The sequence below is a fragment of the Schistocerca piceifrons genome, chromosome 2 (genome assembly GCF_021461385.2).
Source record: "Schistocerca piceifrons isolate TAMUIC-IGC-003096 chromosome 2, iqSchPice1.1, whole genome shotgun sequence".
Classification (NCBI taxonomy): domain Eukaryota; kingdom Metazoa; phylum Arthropoda; class Insecta; order Orthoptera; family Acrididae; genus Schistocerca; species Schistocerca piceifrons.
The window spans coordinates 841,632,552-841,650,665 of record NC_060139.1 but is presented as its reverse complement, the minus strand read 5'-3'; positions in this window follow the sequence as shown (position 1 = coordinate 841,650,665).

The window sequence follows — 18,114 nt, the reverse complement described above, 5'->3', positions numbered from 1 at the left end:
CGTGGGCTTCGTATCTATCTTGGCCACAATAATGCGTTCACTATGCTGTTTGTAGTAGCTTACCCGCATTCCTATTTTCCTATTCATTATTAAACCTACTCCTGCATTACCCCTATTTGATTTTGTGTTTATAACCCTGTAGTCACCTGACCAGGAGTCTTGTTCCTCCTGCCACCGAACTTCACTAATTCCCACTATATCTAACTTCAACCTATCCATTTCCCTTTTTAAATTTTCTAACCTACCTGCCCGATTAAGGGATCTGACATTCCACGCTCCGATCCGTAGAACGCCAGTTTTCTTTCTCCTGATAACGACATCCTCTTGAGTAGTCCCCGCCCGGAGATCCGAATGGGGGACTATTTTACCTCCGGAATATTTTACCCAAGAGGACGCCATCATCATGTAATCATACAGTAAAGCTGCATGCCCTCGGGAAAAATTACGGCTGTAGTTTCCCCTTGCTTTCAGCCGTTCGCATTACCAGCAGAGCAAGGCCGTTTTGGTTATTGTTACAAGGCCAGATCAGTCAATCATCCAGACTGTTGCCCTTGCAACTACTGAAAAGGCTGCTGCCCCTCTTCAGGAACCACACGTTTGTCTGGCCTCTCAACAGATACCCCTCCGTTGTGGTTGCACCTACGGTATGGCTATCTGTATCGCTGAGGCACGCAAGCCTCCCCACCAACGGCAAGGTCCATGGTTCATGGGGGGGAACTTCAGGTTATCTAATTAAAAGTCACTTCTGTCTATTACACGCAAGTCCTCTATCTGAATTCTAAATCACGTAATATTTGAAGTCAAAGTATCTTTTCACTGCGTCATAGTAGATCGCAATAATCAATTCTGAAAAAACAATCTAATTGCTACTACATATACGAGCATTCAAAAGTATGACCTGCTTTGGCTAACTCTCGTAACGTAGTGACAATGGATTGAATTATCCTTAGCCATTACTCACGAATCTCAAAGAGTATTCACACGGAGTATTCTTTGGGAACGTTGGTTCTACTTTGCGAATTTTAATTATAATGATTTTGCGATTTACTATGATTTTGAATTTTGAGTTTGATTTTACTGGAATCCTATCTTTCTTTCGTATGTTAATAAATTACTAAGTATTAGGTTCCTGATTCAATTGCTGGTTGATATCCAAATAATAGTGTTAACTGGAAATTTGTTTGCTTGTTCATTTTTCATGGAATTTGGAACTTGTTTTGGGGAAATCTTTGGGAATTTTGGAGCTAATTTTTGATTTTCATTTCTCGTCCGAGGAAGTGGCATTACACCCTGCAAATGTGGATATTGCACGATTCAACCAACCGGCCAAACGAGGATCCGCAACGGAGCCTCTTTCACACTCTGACAGTTGCTGATAACGTTTTCTCGTACGAGTAGGCGCGTCATTTTCTACACAGTGATCAGTCGACATATGATACTGTTCGCGCCCCTTGTACGCCCTATAAGGCCTGACAACAGCACTAAACACGAACAGCACTAATGCTCCCTGGTGGCCGCTCTACCTGTCACAGAAAATCGAAGTTCTTATCAGTTACATGTCCACATATAGTGTGTAAGTGTACGATGTTACATTGACATCCAACCATGTCTTCTGAATATTCCGCTCCTTTTATCAGGCAGTGTAGTTCCCTCAGCTTTACGTAATTTAATCTCACAACTCTCCTATTTTTCTTTTACCGGAGTGCGTCTCGTAATTTCTCTTCAAGGCACCCCGTTCAGTTGATCTTTATAATCTTCAGGCGTCTCTGCGAGAACTGAAACGTCAGTGTAGTCCCTAAAGTTGTATTTGTTCTCCTGTAATTTAATTCTATTTCACACTTTTCCTTTCGTTTCCTTTACTGTTTGCTCTTATGTACAGATCGAATAACATGGTGAATAGGCTGTCACCCTTTTGAATAGGCTGTCACCCTTTCTCTCTTGCTGTAGATATACAGCGATGAAAGAAAAAAAAATACAGCGTACCTTTGTGGAAGTGAATTAAACGTCGTGGAAGTTTCTTAGATTATGTAGAACCATTTCAACTCGAGGCCTGCAAGTTGATTACTCATGGGTGGCTGGCGTTAGGAGAGACTTACAGATGATGGGGTGAATATAAAACAGACACTTGTCAAGATATTGAAATCCACGATTTTATAGAGTGGAAGCTCTCGATGGCGATCGAGGGGAGCGAAACAGAGTAACAGCACGTGCTCGCTACTTGCAAATAACTGTCGTTATTTATTAAGCAAAGTAACTTACTCGTCGAGTGGACGTTGTTGAATAGGTGGCAGCCAATCGAACATGGAATTCATTTCCGCTTTTACGATGCATAAGTAAATGCTCAGTGAGGTCGCTCTTCGGTTTTCCACGCCGTACGACGATGCCGGTCTGCCTAGGTTACAGACAGAGCGCACAAGAATCTCAGTGCGTCACGACCCAGGACGTAACCAACGAGCACTGCCATGGATGGACCAGAGAGCAGCACATTTGCCAGAGGGCTGGGGCTGCTTTTGCTCTTGTCGGCCGTGCTGGGGGTGTCCCCGCACTCGCCGCGTGGCCGTCCCCCATTGGCCGCCCTCTCCCGCGCCTACTCTTTCCTCGTACTGGCGGCTCTCTTCTTCCTGGGCTGGTACAAGCTGCAGAGATTGGTCAGCACCATATTCCCAGGGCAGTCCTTCTGCTACTCGGCGCCCGCGCTCATCTGCTGCGCTACGGCGACCGTGACGACCATCTGTTCAGTCCTTGCGCAGGCTCTGAACAGGGGTCGCACATTCGCAAGCATCCTTGCCAACATTCAGAGTGCCGGCGTTTTCCTGAAGGAAGATCTAGGGAAAAGCGATAGACGAGCTGGACTGATATTGCTAATCGCGCTGCCCCTTCTTGTTATCCTTAACGCCGGGGTCGTTGCTCTTGCAGTCATTAATGAATATTATGTTACCAGTGCGATAATATTAGACAACTTTGTGACGTTTCTCGTCTTGATGCAATTCATAGCAGTTTGCTTAATTATTAGACAGAGGTTTTGTTATCTCAACACTATCTTGTTAGCAGATATCTGTTATGAACCCACTGCTTTTGCGATAGTTGGATCAGTCAATGTTATAAGTACGGATGACGGACGTATTCCACACCAAATGCGTACAAAGTCGCGAGATTTATACGCCCTCTGTCGGAAAATTATATTGCTACAGAATGTGCACATGAAGCTAACGAAACTGGCAGAATGTCTGAATAACATGTACGCTATTCCTATTACAATGGCTGTAGTGCAGGTTCTCGTGCTGGCCATTCATTTCTCATTCCGCCTAATACTACTAGGTGCGGGCAGTGCATACAAGGAGAGAATGAATGGGACATTTATCTGTGTATATTACATTATGGTTCTGATTACGGAAATCACATTTTTGTCTGTCGTCTCTCAATCGACATGTACCCAGGCGGATAGGACATCAAGCCTAGCTGAAGAGGTTTTATTGCAGGTTACTGTAGGTGAGTAAAACTGTCGTTTCTTTACTTTATGTATAGCTTTTACGCTAAGCAATACAGCCACATTGAATTATTCTCTACTACACGACGAGGGTGCTTCAGCAGCGTAGCCGAGAACATTTTCTTAGCTTGTAACTATTCGTTAGTACACTACTCGCCATTAAAATTGCTACACTAAAAAGAAATGCAGATGTTAAACGGGTATTCATTGGACAAATATATTATACTAGAACTGACATGTGATTTCATTTTCACGCAATTTGGGTGCATAGATCCTGAGAAATCAGTACCCAGAACAACCACCTCTGGCCGTAATAACGGCCTTGGTACCCCTGGGCATTGAGTGAAACAGAGACTGGATGGCGTGTACAGGTACAGCTACCCATGCAGCTTCAGCACAATACCACAGTTCATCATGAGTAGTGACTGGTGTATTGCGACGAGCCAGTTGCTCGGCCACCATTGACCAGACGTTCTCAATTGGTGAGAGATCTGGAGAATGTGTTGGCCAGGGCACCGGTCGAACATTTTCTGTATCCAGAAAGGCCCGTACAGGAGCTGCAACATGCGGTCGTGCATTATCCAGCTGAAATGTAGAGTTTCGCAGGGATCGAATGAAGGGTAGAGCCACGGGTCGTATCACATCTGAAATGTAACGTCCACTCTTCAGAGTGCCGTCAGTGCGAACAAGAGGTGACCGAGACGTGTAACAAATGGCACACCATACCATCACGCCGGGTGATACGCCAGTATGGCGATGACGAAAACACGTTTCCAATGTGCGTTCACCGCGATGTCGCCAAACACGGATGCGACCATCATGATGCTGTAAACAGAATCTGGATTCATCCGAAAAAATGATGTTTTGCCATTCGTGCACCCAGGTTCGTCGTTGAGTACACCATCGCAGGCGCTCCTGTCTGTCATGCAGCGTCAAGGGTAACCGCAGCCATGGTCTCCGACCTGATAGTCCATGCTGCGGCAAACGTCGTCGAACTGTTGGTGCAGATGGTTGTTTTCTTGCAAATGTCCGCATCTGTTGACTCAGAGAGCGAGACCTGGCTGCACGATCCATTACAGCCATGCGGGTTCGATGCCTGTCATCTCGACTGCTAGTGATACGAGGCCGTTGGGATCCAGTACAGCGTTCCGTATTACCCTCCTGAACCCACCGATTCCATATTCTGCTAACAGTCATTGGATCTCAACCAAAGCGAGCAGCAATGTCGCGATACGATAAACCGCAATCGCGATAGGCTACAATCGGACCTTTATCAAAGCCGGAAACGTAAGGGTACGCATTTATCCTCCTTAATCAACTGCTGTTTGAGTATGAGAAATCGGTTGGAAACTTTCCTCATGTCAGCACGATGTAGGTGTCGCCTCTGGCGCCTACCTTGTGTGAATGCTCTGAAAAGCTAATCATTTGCATATCACAGCATCTTCTTCCTGTCGGTTAAATTTCGCATCTGTAGCACGTCATGTTCGTGGTGTAGCAATTTTAATGGCCTGTAGTGTATAAGGGGCGATCAAAAAGTTTCCGTCTGAAGACCACACTAACCCCTTGCGTAGATGTCGGTGCTTAAATACCCGCACCGCAGTCGCGCTGGGTTGCACTTAGCCTGCAGCAATGTCCTCAAACGGAAACTTTATGATCGCCCGTTACAGTTCACAGTTCAGTGTAGTTACGTGCAGTGATGTTTTTAACTTTCATGTTGTCGATGATCTTGAGAGAAGGGACAGAATTCATCATGGAACATTTTTCGAATAGCTGACCAAGGACATGGTCCATCAGAAACAGCATGTCACAGTACCTCCGTTTCCTACGGAATAAGCCGACCGCGGTGGTCTTGCGGTTCTAGGCGCGCTGTCCGGAACCGCGCGACTGCTACGGTCGCAGGTTCGAATCCTGCCTCGGGCATGGATGTGTATGATGTCCTTAGGTTAGTTAGGTTTAAGTAGTTCTAAGTTCTAGGGGACTGATGACCACAGATGTTAAGTCCCATAGTGCTCAGAACCATTTGAACCACCAACCTACGGAATAAATCGTAGAGTTGAAAATTTCTTTCATCATCGGTATTCGAAAGTGACAGCATCATACCAAACGCCATCGTACGTGAGCGCCATACCATGGACATGGTTCGTCTATAATAGGTCTCTCAAAAAATTCTGGGCGTACCCTGGACTCTTGTACCTCCAAATAACACTTTCAACAGGAAATACCGAGCGAGGCAGCGACTGATGCGCTGCACATTTGCATGAAAGTGACAAACAGCCACGGTCTAAAAACATTTCATGCGTCTGTAGTTAATTTACATTCAGATAAAGTAGAATTATTTGCTGTCAGTCGATGTTTACAGAGATCCAAATTATGAATTTTCCAATTAAGATTCTCATCTATATGAACACCCAAAAACTTAGTATGCTCCACCCTGGTTACTGACTTCTGTTGATGTTACATATTTATAGAAGGAACCATACTCGTTCCGGGAGAAAACTGGATTTGCTGGGTTTTTTTTAAGTTAAGAGCAAGCCCATTAGCAAAAAACCAATCAATAACTTTTCCAAAGCATTATTTGTATCATTTTCTATTGGAGTTTCTTCTACTGGATTAATGTGCTTGTATCGTCAGCAAATAGTGTCTGTTTAGCTTCTTGTTTCTGATAAGAAGGTAGGTCATTCACAAATATCAGGAGCCGAAGGGGACCCATGATCGAACACTGTAGAACGCCTACTGTAACTTCACCCCAGTTAGATGAAGTGGGAAACTTCCTTAAATCACTTAAACCATATAAAGGAACTTTTTGCCTCCTGTTCTGTAGATATGACGTAAACCACTCATATGCTGTTCTATTTATACCGTAGAACTGTAATTTCTGTAACATAATGTCATAGTTCACACAATAAAATGGTTTGAATACGTCACAGAAAATTCCTATCGGCGACAATTTCCTATTTAAAGACTCTATTACGTGGGCAGTAAAATTGTATATTCTGTCTCAGTGAACAGCATTTTTGAAATCCAAACTGTAATTTACTAAGTATTAAATTACTCCAGAATGAGATTTTCACTCTGCAGCGGAGTGCAGAGCTGGTATGAAACCTCCTGGCAGATTAAAACTTTGTGCCGGACCGAGACTCGAACTCGGGATTCTTGCCTTTCGCGGACAAGTGCTCTACCATCTGCGCTACACCCAAGCACGACTGCCCGCATCTCGTGGTCGTGCGGTAGCGTTCTCGCTTCCCACGCCCGGGTTCCCGGGTTCGATTCCCGGCGGGGTCAGGGATTTTCTCTGCCTCGTGATGGCTGGGTGTTGTGTGATGTCCTTAGGTTAGTTAGGTTTAAGTAGTTCTAAGTTCTAGGGGACTGATGACCATAGATGTTAAGTCCCATAGTGCTCAGAGCCATTTGAACCAGCCCAAGCACGACTCACGACCCGCCCTCACAGCTTCAATTCTGCCAGTACCTTGTCTCCCACCTTACAAACCTCACAGAAGTTCTTCTGCGAACCTTGCAGAACTAGCACTCCCGGAAGAAAGCATATTGCGGACACATGGCTTAGCCACAGCCAGAGACGAGGTACTGACAGAATTGAAGCTGTGACGACGGATCGTGAGTCGTGCTTGGGTAGCTCAGATGGTAGAGCACTTGCCCGTGAAAGGGAAAGGTCCCGAGTTCGAGTCTCTGTTTTAATCTGTCAGGAGGTTTAATTCCATTACTGCTGTGGTGGCTAACCACTCTTGAGTACATCACATTCTCCACTATTTTTGAAAATGCTGTGAGCAAGGATAGTGGCCGGTAATTATTGATATCTGTGGTGTCCCATTTTTTGTTGAGAGTCTTGACAATGGCATATTTTAACCTGTGTGGGAAAACACCTTGATTTAGTGATGCATTATAGATGTGACTCAGAACATCAGCTGTAACTGCTCCACATTGTTTTAACATCTTGTGAGAGATGTCAACTACTCCAACAGAACATTTATTTTTCAAAGATTTGATGATTTTCCTTATTTCACAAGTTGTTAGATGAAAATTAATCTGACTAGGATTTCTCAAAGCTGACTCTTCCATGTACTGCATAACTTATTTTGAACTATTCTCACGAATTTTTTCACCTACACTTAAGAAATGATTGTTAAATACATTAGCTACTTGTGTACTGTTGGTTAAGATTGTCTCACTCTCTTTAATAGTAATACTACAAACCCAAGTGGTTACTTTTCCTGTATCTCTTCTAACAACATTCCATACTGATTTGATTTTATTGCCCCAGTTGTTAATTTCATCTCTAATATACATATTTTTTTATTTTCTGAAAACTTTTCTCAGTATGTTACAATAATTTTTATAGTGTAAAATTGCTTCTGGGCCTTTACTAATTCTTGCTGCCTCATACAGTTTTCTTTTCCTTTCTGAGGACAGTTTAATACCCGTAGTGATCGAAAGTTTCTGTGAAAACTGTTTGGTGTTACATTTAGTAATTTTTTGGGGGCAACAGTGTTCAGAAAGGGATATAAATTTATCAATAAATATGTCGCATTTATCATTGGCATTTGGCTCATTATATACCCTATTGGCCATTAAAATTGTTACACCACGAACATGACGTGCTACAGACGCGAAATTTAACCGACAGGAAGAAGATGCTGTGATATGCAACCGATTAGCGTCTCAGAGCATTCACACAAGGTTGGTGCCGGTGGCGACGCCTACAACGTGCTGACATGAGGAAAGTTTCCAACTGATTTCTCATACACAAACAGCAGTTGACCGCCGTTGTCCGGTGAAACGTTGTTGTGATGCCTCGTGTAAGGAGGAGAAATACGTACCATCACGTTTCCGACTTTGATAAAGGTCGGATTGTAGCCTATCGCTATTGCGGTTTATCGTATCGCCTCATTGCTGCTTGGTCGAGATCCAGTGACTGTTGGCAGAATATGGAATCGATGGGTTCAGGAGGGTAATACGGAACGCCGAGCTGGATCCCAACGGCCTCGTATCACTAGCAGTCGAGATGATAGGCATCTTATCCGCATGTCTGTAACGGATCGTGCAGCCACGTCTCGATCCCTGAGTCAACAGATGGGGACGTTTGCAAGACAACAACCATCTGCACGAACAGTTCGACGACGTTTGCAGCAGCATGGACTATCAGCTCGGAGACCATAGCTGCAGTTATCCTTGATGCTGCATCACAGACAGGAGCGCCTGCGCTGGTGTACTCAACGACGAACATACTTGATCTATTTCACCACTCGCATTTCGCTGCCTAGTCGACACACTGAACAGCACAAATAAGAGAAGCAGTGCGTTTCGTACTTTAAAACTAGTCCAAGGCAACGAAACACAGGAAAGAAGTACCAACAGGTCCTTCTCTAACATTTTTAGATATCTACTGTTCTCATCGCCAGAGCTATCTTGTTCAGACAGTATATTTGTACAAATAATGAGTCATCTGTTTTCTAAGTATGGTTGAAATTGCTCAAAGCGAGCTTTAAATATGCTTTCCAGCCCGATATTCGCCCATAGGGATGAGAGGGGTATCTTCTTGCTCCCATAGTATATTTATACAAATAATGTGCCATGTATGTAAAAAGATTGGATGAAATTTCTCGACATGTGCTTCTTTCTATATATATATATATATATATATATAATGTTCGATTGAAATAGATCCTGTGGTTTAGGAGGAGACGTGGATTATAATTGTATACACACACACACACACACACACACACACACACACACACACACGCACACATATATATATATATATATATATATATATATATATATATATATATATATATATAAGGTGGTCCATTGATAGTGACCGGGCCAAATATCTCACGAAATAAGCGTCAAACAACAAAACTACAAAGAACGAAACTCGTTTAGCTTGAAGGGGGAAACCAGATGGCGCTATGGTTGGCCCACTAGGTGGCACTGCCATAGATCAAACGGATATCAACTGCGTTTTTTTTTTAATAGGAACCCCCATTTTAATTACATATTCGTGTTGTACGGAAAGAAATATGAATGTTTTAGTTGGACCACTTTTTTCGCTTTGTGATAGATGGCGCTGTAATAGTCAGAAACGTAGAAGTGCGTGGTATCGCGTAACATCCCGCCAGTGCGGACGGTATTTGCTACGTGATACATTACCCTTGTTAAAATGGACCGTTTACCAATTGCGGAAAAGGTCGATATCGTGTTGATGTATGGCTATTGTGATCGAAATGCCCAACGGGCGTGTGCTATGTATGCTGCTTGGTATCCTGGACGAGTTCCTGAAGCATTTCCGTAACACTAGTGTGATGATCAAACCTACCAGTAACAAATCTAGCAGCCCGCCTCTGAATTGCTTCTATGTCCTCCCTCAATCCGACCTGATAGGGATCCCAAACGCTCTAGCAGTACTCAAGAATAGGTCGTATTAGTGTTTTATAAGCAGTCTCCTTTACAGATGAACCACACCTTCCCAAAATTCTACCAATGAACCGAAGATCACGAAGGCCTTCCCCACAACTGCCATTACATGCTTGTCCCACTTCATATCGCTCTGCAGTGTTACGCCCAAATATTTAATCAACGTGACTACACTGCTAATGGAGTATTCAAACATTACGGGATTCTTTTTCCTATTCATCTGCATTAATTTACGTTTATCTATATTTAGAGTTAGCTGCCATTCTTTACACCAATTACAAATCCTGTCCAAGTCATCTTGTATCCTCCTACAGTCACTCAACGACGACACCTTCCCGTACACCGTACATCAATACCAAGCCAAATAAATGCTTGCATAAGGGCCAGAGGACGACTAACTTGCTCAGCTTGTGAAGTTGTTTCTCTCGATAAATCATCCAATTTTTCTGAAATTTGTTTGTCTGTACGTGTACATCACATCTGCCGATTGCCGCCCCGTTGGGATAACTTCTTCCGGGAGTGTGTGTGTGTTTTATCTGGCATTGTGGTGCTTACAGTAGTTACAAGCAGTGGCAGTGATGACGACGGTGAGTTTCCCACAGACGGCGGTCCGCGAGAGCTGTGCCAGCACCTCCGCCAGCTGTCCCGGCAGGTGCGCCTCGGGCCCGTCCGCTTCCGCGCCCGCGGACTGTTCACTGTGGACGGCGGGCTGCTCACCGGCATGGCCAACATCGTCGTCACCTACCTCATCATACTGCTGCAGTTCGCTGTTGGCGACGGTGCCAACGTTCCTACCTCGCCTTACGCAGTCCAAACCAACGCGACTCTGGTAGTCTCAATGCCTTCAAAACACGTGGTGTGACAGAGAAAAATAACTGCATTCTCAACGAGTAATGTTAGGAGACTCTCTGTAATGTAAATGGAAGGCATAAACGTCTCACACATTCATTCACAACCTCACCAAAAGTTAAATTAACCAGCAAAGGGCTTAGCACACTCACGTAACACAAGCAGTGAAAATGGATTCATCAAGCAAAACCATTTGTTTCATAAATGACTAGCGAAAGTGGAAGATCTGACCTACCACAAAATGTTTCTTTTTCACCAAGGTCTGCACCATAAAAATTGTTGTGAGTGATCACTTATATTTGCGTGTGGACTGACTCACTACCTAGTGGTAAGAATAGTGTTTACATTCACGTGCCATGTGTCTAAAGCAACTATTTCATAGAAAGATTATTCACCTTTTGAGCTCATCACCCTCTGAATATGTCAGAATTCGCAACAAATGAGTGGCAAATTATGTCATTTAAAGATATTACACACAATATACTTCTATATGTAATAATCTTTGAGACGAACAATCTTGATAAGAGGCTAAAAATATAATATTAGAAAAGATCTTTAGCCTGTGCTGATAAATTTTGCCTTGTAAATGAAATTAAGTTTTCCTTACTATGTTTTGTAATAAACTACTTAATATATTGGCATTCCAGAGCTGTGTACTGGTATGATTTTTATGATTTGCTATGAAAGTTTTCGGAGAAGGAATAAGGAATGTACTGTGGCATTCAACTCCTTAATTCTCGTGTCATCGATAGATAATTGCTAACGCAATCTCAGAGGGCTAACCACCCAAGACAGAGGAGCTTGGGGCCAACAGAACCGTTTGTGGAGGCCGCTTATATCTTTTGGCTCGTTTCCGATGAAATGGCCATAACTGACAAAATCAAATGGTTCAAATGACTCTAAGCACTATGGGACTTAACATCTGAGGTCGTCACTCCCCTAGACTTAGAACTACTTAAACCTAACTAACCTAAGGACATCACAAATCGATGCCCGAGGCAGAATTCGAACCTGCAACCGTAGCAGCCGCGTGGTTCCGGACTGAAGCGCCTAGAACCGCTCGACCACAGCGGCCGGCTCATAACCGACAAATCCATGTCTTGTGATAACGACTTTTCCACACTACGCACTACTGTATACCAACCCACCAACTCCGATGTCACCATACTCCTCCCTACAGCACTACAGAATCATCGCATCCTTCCGCTCAGTGCAGGTTTTACTGGACAGCAGTGAAATACATAATTTTCGTTTCCAGCACTCATCAACATTCGTTAAAAAGACACAATATAGTTCTTAAAATCATCAAAATAGAATACTATTTTATAAATAATATGTAATTATTTATTATTTAAATACCAACGAAAATTTTCTTTGCAATTTAAAGAACTTATTGCGTAAAGAGGAGATAATGTACTGTGACGGGAGAGGAAATGATATTGCAATAAAAAAAAATAGGACGACGACGGTTGAGTTTTGACCAATCGACGTGGACCATTGTCAAAAGCTACTGTTGCAACATATGAAATCTAATCCGTGTTCATCCACCGTTGTTCTTGGGCCACCACCGTACTCTGCACTTGTACGCCGACGTCATGGCAGCCAGCTGCTATCCTCACTTCGTTAATTCGCGTATTTCCTAATACACGCCTCTGACAACATCACTCGCTAACTGTTCTACACGCAGTGTGTGTACGGCTATGGCCTCCAGCCCCGACTGCAACAACATCGCCGACGCTGGCAAACGCATATTGTAGAGATTCGATGCATTAGCTGTTGACTCCAAAATTTCCAGTGTCTCTCCCATCATTTCATCACAGTCCGAAGTGTGCTGTAGTCCTCTCTTTTGCAGCCCTCTTTTGTAACCGAGTACGGAACGTGCTGTCTTGTGACGGCACAGCAGGTGCAAGAATAAGGAACGGAGTGTCGTATATAGCTTGGGATTCCTAAAATTAAAAAAAAAACCTTATTTTATTCACAAAACACAGGGAATTTGCAGTAACATTAACCTCATTATTTCGGACAATTAAAACCTATTTATTGGTTGCACATTGCGTACAGCGATTCCTTTAATTGGTGGAGCCTTCTACAGTTATGCTGATCACCCAGAACATTATGATTATTGTTAACCGCGACTTCGGATGACGCCAAGTGGCGTTGCGGGCAGAGGCGTTGAAGAGGTACCAAAAGTATGTAAGCGAAGCAGGCAAGGACGAGGGATCACCCTAGCGAAGATATGGGCTGCAAATGAATGGGGATATCCATTAAGATAAACGACTTTCACAAGGGAAAGATTATTATTATGCAGTGCTTGAGCACTAGTATCTTGAAACTGGTGGAATGATCACGTGCTGCTGTCATCGGCATCTACTGTCATCGGCATCTACGGAAAGAGGTAGGAGGAAGTGAAACTACCAAAATGGCTCTGAGCACTATGCGACTTAACTTCTGAGGTCATCAGTCGCCTAGAACTTAGAACTAATTAAACCTAACTAACCTAAGGACATCACACACATCCATGGCCGAGGCAGGATTCGAACCTGCGACCGTAGCGGTCACGCGGTTCCAGACTGAAGCGCCTAGAACCGCATGGCCACACCGGCCGGCAGTGAAACTACCCCTATGCACTAATTGGTTAGACATCCATGACTCTTCACAGAACGTAGCGCTCGGAGGCTTGTCTGCTCCGGAAAGCAGGACAGATCTGTGGCGTCTATACCGAAAGAGCACAATGCTGGTGCAGGCACAAGTGTTAGAGAGCACACCAGTCGTCGTACACTGTTGAACATGAAGCTCCGCAGCAGACCATCCCTAAGTGTTCACATGTTGTCCCAACGACATCATCAATTACGATTATAACGGGCACGAGACCATCGGGATTCAATAGTCGGACAATGGAAACGTGTCGGCTCTTCGGGTGAATGACATTTTTGCTACACTAGGCCGATGGTCGTTTCCACAAACGCCGCCATAATGTGAAAGGAGATTAGAAACGTGCAGTGCGCCACGGAGGTAGCCAATTAGGAGCAGTAGCTATGGAAGACATTCTACTCCGCTTGCATGGCGCCTTTTGTAGTAATCAGAGACATGCTGACAGCTACGAACCATCTGCATCCCTTCATGCTTCATGTCTTCCCCGGCGGCGATGTCACCTTTCAGCAGTAAAATTGTTCGTGTCTCGGAACCAGAACCGTGCTACAGTGCTTTAAGGAGCATTATAGTGAACTCACGGTGGTACCTCGGCGACCAAATTCGACTGACGTACATCGTACAGAACCCATCTGGGTCGCTATAGGGCTCCATCACCGCTTATGCAAATCGGAGACCTATTACTTACGCGAATTAAGCGATCTGTGCTTAGACATCCAACGCCAAATGCCTCCACGAGCATACCATCAAACTGCAGGATTCCTGATACGCAGAATCAGTGATGTAATTCCTTCCAAAAATGGACAAACAAGCTATTAAGCAGGTGTTTATAATGTTTTGGCTCACCAGTGTATGTAGCAGAAGGACAAGGCTCAAAAACAAAATTCAACAGCTGTGCAGTACTTTCAACCACATGCTTTTATTTTTCTCAAAGTTAAGAGTCATCTACTAACGTCGTGCCATAGGTAACACTGCAGTTACGACGAAACGTGACCATGAACTGTGAAAAACACTTCGGTGTCATTTTAAGCTGATATGCGGGCTTAGTCTACTTTCCCTTACATCCTTCATCACACATTTACTGAAACAGCAGCGCTTGTAATATGTTATATTCCGTATTGCAGGAGTCTAGGGGTTGTAGAAGAGGCTTAGCAGATTGAAAAGCAAGTCCATAAATGTACCATTTGAATGAGAAATGCGTTTGGAGATAGTGCCACTTTCAAACCTTCCACTTCACGGTTTACATCACTGCTTCAGCGTTCTGGTCTCTCGTCAATCCATCATTAAGCAGCAAGGACGACCTGAATAGTACAAGATGGCGGAATAAGCATTTGAAGAGTAGACAGAGGTGTTGATTTACAGTTAACCTGAGCATGATGGTAGAGCTATAGTACAAATGTATCGAGAACATTTTCCAGATTGCCTCAGTCCATCACGAGGTTCCGCGTAGGACATGGTGGCTGATGCGCAGTGACCAATATTCATCTAAAATGCCGGCCGAGTTCATTTCTTTGTTCGTAAGGGGCATGCTGAGTAGTGTTTGCCCCCTTTCGGACGGTCGGCGATTACAGAATTGTGGCGTACACTATGCAATCAACCTCAAACGATACTGCAGAAGCTTTTAGGTAACACAATTTAATTTTTGTGTTATTTATAGCTTTATACTTCGTTAATGGTCGTAGTTATTGAGATATTTGCATGGAAGTAAGACATTGAGAAAAATTCGAAAAATTTTGCGATGAAAAAGAGGGATGTCTATGATTTTCTGTTAGGTGAATTTTACATAATATGTTGCTGATTATGAAGTTTAGCTAACATTGAATTTTTCTTTCGTTTTGGGTGGATATCTTGAAACTTCTCCTTTGAATGTAAAGAATGAGAGTACTGGTAAACTTCTACGTTATTTGATTTTCAAACAGCTGAGCAAAACTCAACGTACACAGACAGTTTTCTCTTTACTTATTCTGATCATCACTAAACTGACACACATTATTTTTAGCGTAACGCCATCTGGCTTTCAATAATCCCTACAAAAAATGGCCCTGACTAACAATAACCTATACCTTTCATGAATGACTTACCTCACAAAAATCTTCGTTACTCGAACTACTGAAACACAGCGAGCCCCAATACTGCCAGCTAAATGAAAGATTCTAACAACTGAAAGCACTAACTACTGATAGGAATAACTAGCAAATGAAAGATTTTGATAGAGAACAAACAATTTATTTACCTTAATAATGTTCAAAAATCATCATATATGTATCTATCAATTCATGAGATCCATCTTTACAAATTTCCTTTTTCTGGTGGACACACGGCCAGAACGTCCGCTTATAGTAACCTCTCAAAACTCCGGCATCTCTCTCTCCACATCCACCACTGCTGGCGGCTCACCTCCAACAGCCCAATGCTACGCTCTGTTTACATAGAACTGCCTAACACTACGCAAATGAATATTCCATCAATGAGTCCAACCACCCACAGACTGCACGCAGCACTGTCAGTGATTTTCATACAGACCACTACTTGGCTTTACCGACATAAAAACCTAAACAGCCTACTTATATAGCCCTCATGCTCCCCACAAAATTTACAAATAGTTTTTGACAGTGGACAATACTTATTTGCTAAATTTTTTTATATTAATGACAAAAAATATATCGAATTCACACAATTATTGATACACTGTTGGTCAAAAGCAGAAAATTGTTCTCACAGTCCATAAAGATAGTCCTAATCATTCATCACAGTGGTAATTGCAGTTTTTTTTCTTTTGCACAGAGTCTGAGCAGTAAAATAAAATGCACATGGAGGTAGTGGATTTCCATGCAGTCTTGAAGAAGTAGTGTTGTCCTTCCAACGGAAAGACAGCGATGACTCTTGATATGCAGACAGGTAAGGGCCCACAACAGATCAAACCCACAGCAGAGTCAATAGAAGTTTTGAAGAACATTGGTAGGTAGGTCAATACAGAGCAGACCAACTGTAGTCCTGGTAGAGATTATGGTATTGGTGGGCAATCAAAGGTGCAGACCCACTGTAGTTCTTGTAGAGATGGCCGGCAGCCATCTGTTGCGACTGTGCAGGTGCACAATCACCATCAAAGAGTCTTGCAGATAAGATAGAAAGTACATTAACCACCATTTGTGCAATCATAATTTTTTTTTTTTTGAAATGTCCTTAAAACCGGCAGTGCTGTTAACCAGTCCCCTGCTGAATTATCAACACAGATGCGAGCATTAACAGTCCCTTTTTTTAACTTCTCACATATTGTGCTTGTACTATGACCAACAGAAATGTGTGCAGTAGCCCTGCTATATACTTCATTTGAAGAACTGGTGTCTATATAATTACAAATTTACAACATAAGAATACAATTATAACGGTACAGAAAACATCATTAAAGAACATAACAATACAGATAACATTTGTTGTAATACAGGCTTTACAAACGAATAGAAATAAACATATACATCAGTGTTACAGGAATTATGACATACGTAAATAAATAAAAATTGAGAATAGCTTTCGAAGCATTAACTTCACACATGAGCATTAAAAGGAAACACAACAGAATAAATAATGTCTAAACATCTTTACAAAGTAAACAACATATTATTAATGCAAATTATATTTGAGGATAACAGTATTCCTCATCATAGTGAATGTAGCTTAGTATTAGAAAAATTCTACAACATAACTCTTATCAGATAAACACATGAAGACAGGAAGAACACAAATACACAAGGGTACACAAACACATAGCGAAATAATACAAAAGGAAAGGACAGTGTTTGTTTTTAGTGTGACATTTGGTACTGCAGCCCAACCCAAAACTTCATTCAACAGACCTTTCCTCTTATTTCAACATTTTTTTGTTTTGCAAAAAGGTTCTATCCAAGCATGCATTCTGTATTTATGTGTTCACATATTTCATACCTCATTATTTATTTTCCATTATCTTACCTCATCATTTGTTTCCAAGAAAATCCTACCTGAACCTGTTGTCCCTAAACCCTACTTTTTTGTTCATATCCTCTTTCAAAATAATTGTTATTCATTGTACACTACTTTTGTGACCAAACCCTTTTCTTATAGCTTTTCAATGCATTCCTTCCAATTCACCACAACTCATTCTCTTATATAGCCTACCCCCTCTTAAGATAACTTAAATCTTCTGAGCTCAGATACATATACTAGAGAACGAGGCAATACAGCAGCACAAAACAATTAACACAAATAGCAATGAAAAAAATGCAAATTGGCAAAGCAAGCAGCAGTATATCTAAATTAGCAAAGCAAATGGAACATTACAGCTAATATAAGGCAATGTACAGCAACATGAAAAATAAATCAGTATTAAAACTGGCTTAATACAATGTAAAATTCAGTAGGACGATGACTGGCAAACAGCAGCTTCAAATGCAATAACTTATACCTAAACACGACAAAGCTCAAGCAGAAAAAATATTACAGTAAAGATTGCCATATCACATCTTAACACTAGAATGAGGCATCACAATAACTTACTCTACCAAACAAGTTACCAAGTTATTAAAAAAATTATGTATACAATTCCTGTGAAGGGAAATGTCTACATGTACTCCGTTCTTTTTTTAAAGAAAGTAGATCATAAAATTATTATTTAATGCATCTGTAGACAGAAAAATTTCTATTAGTACATCTATTAAATT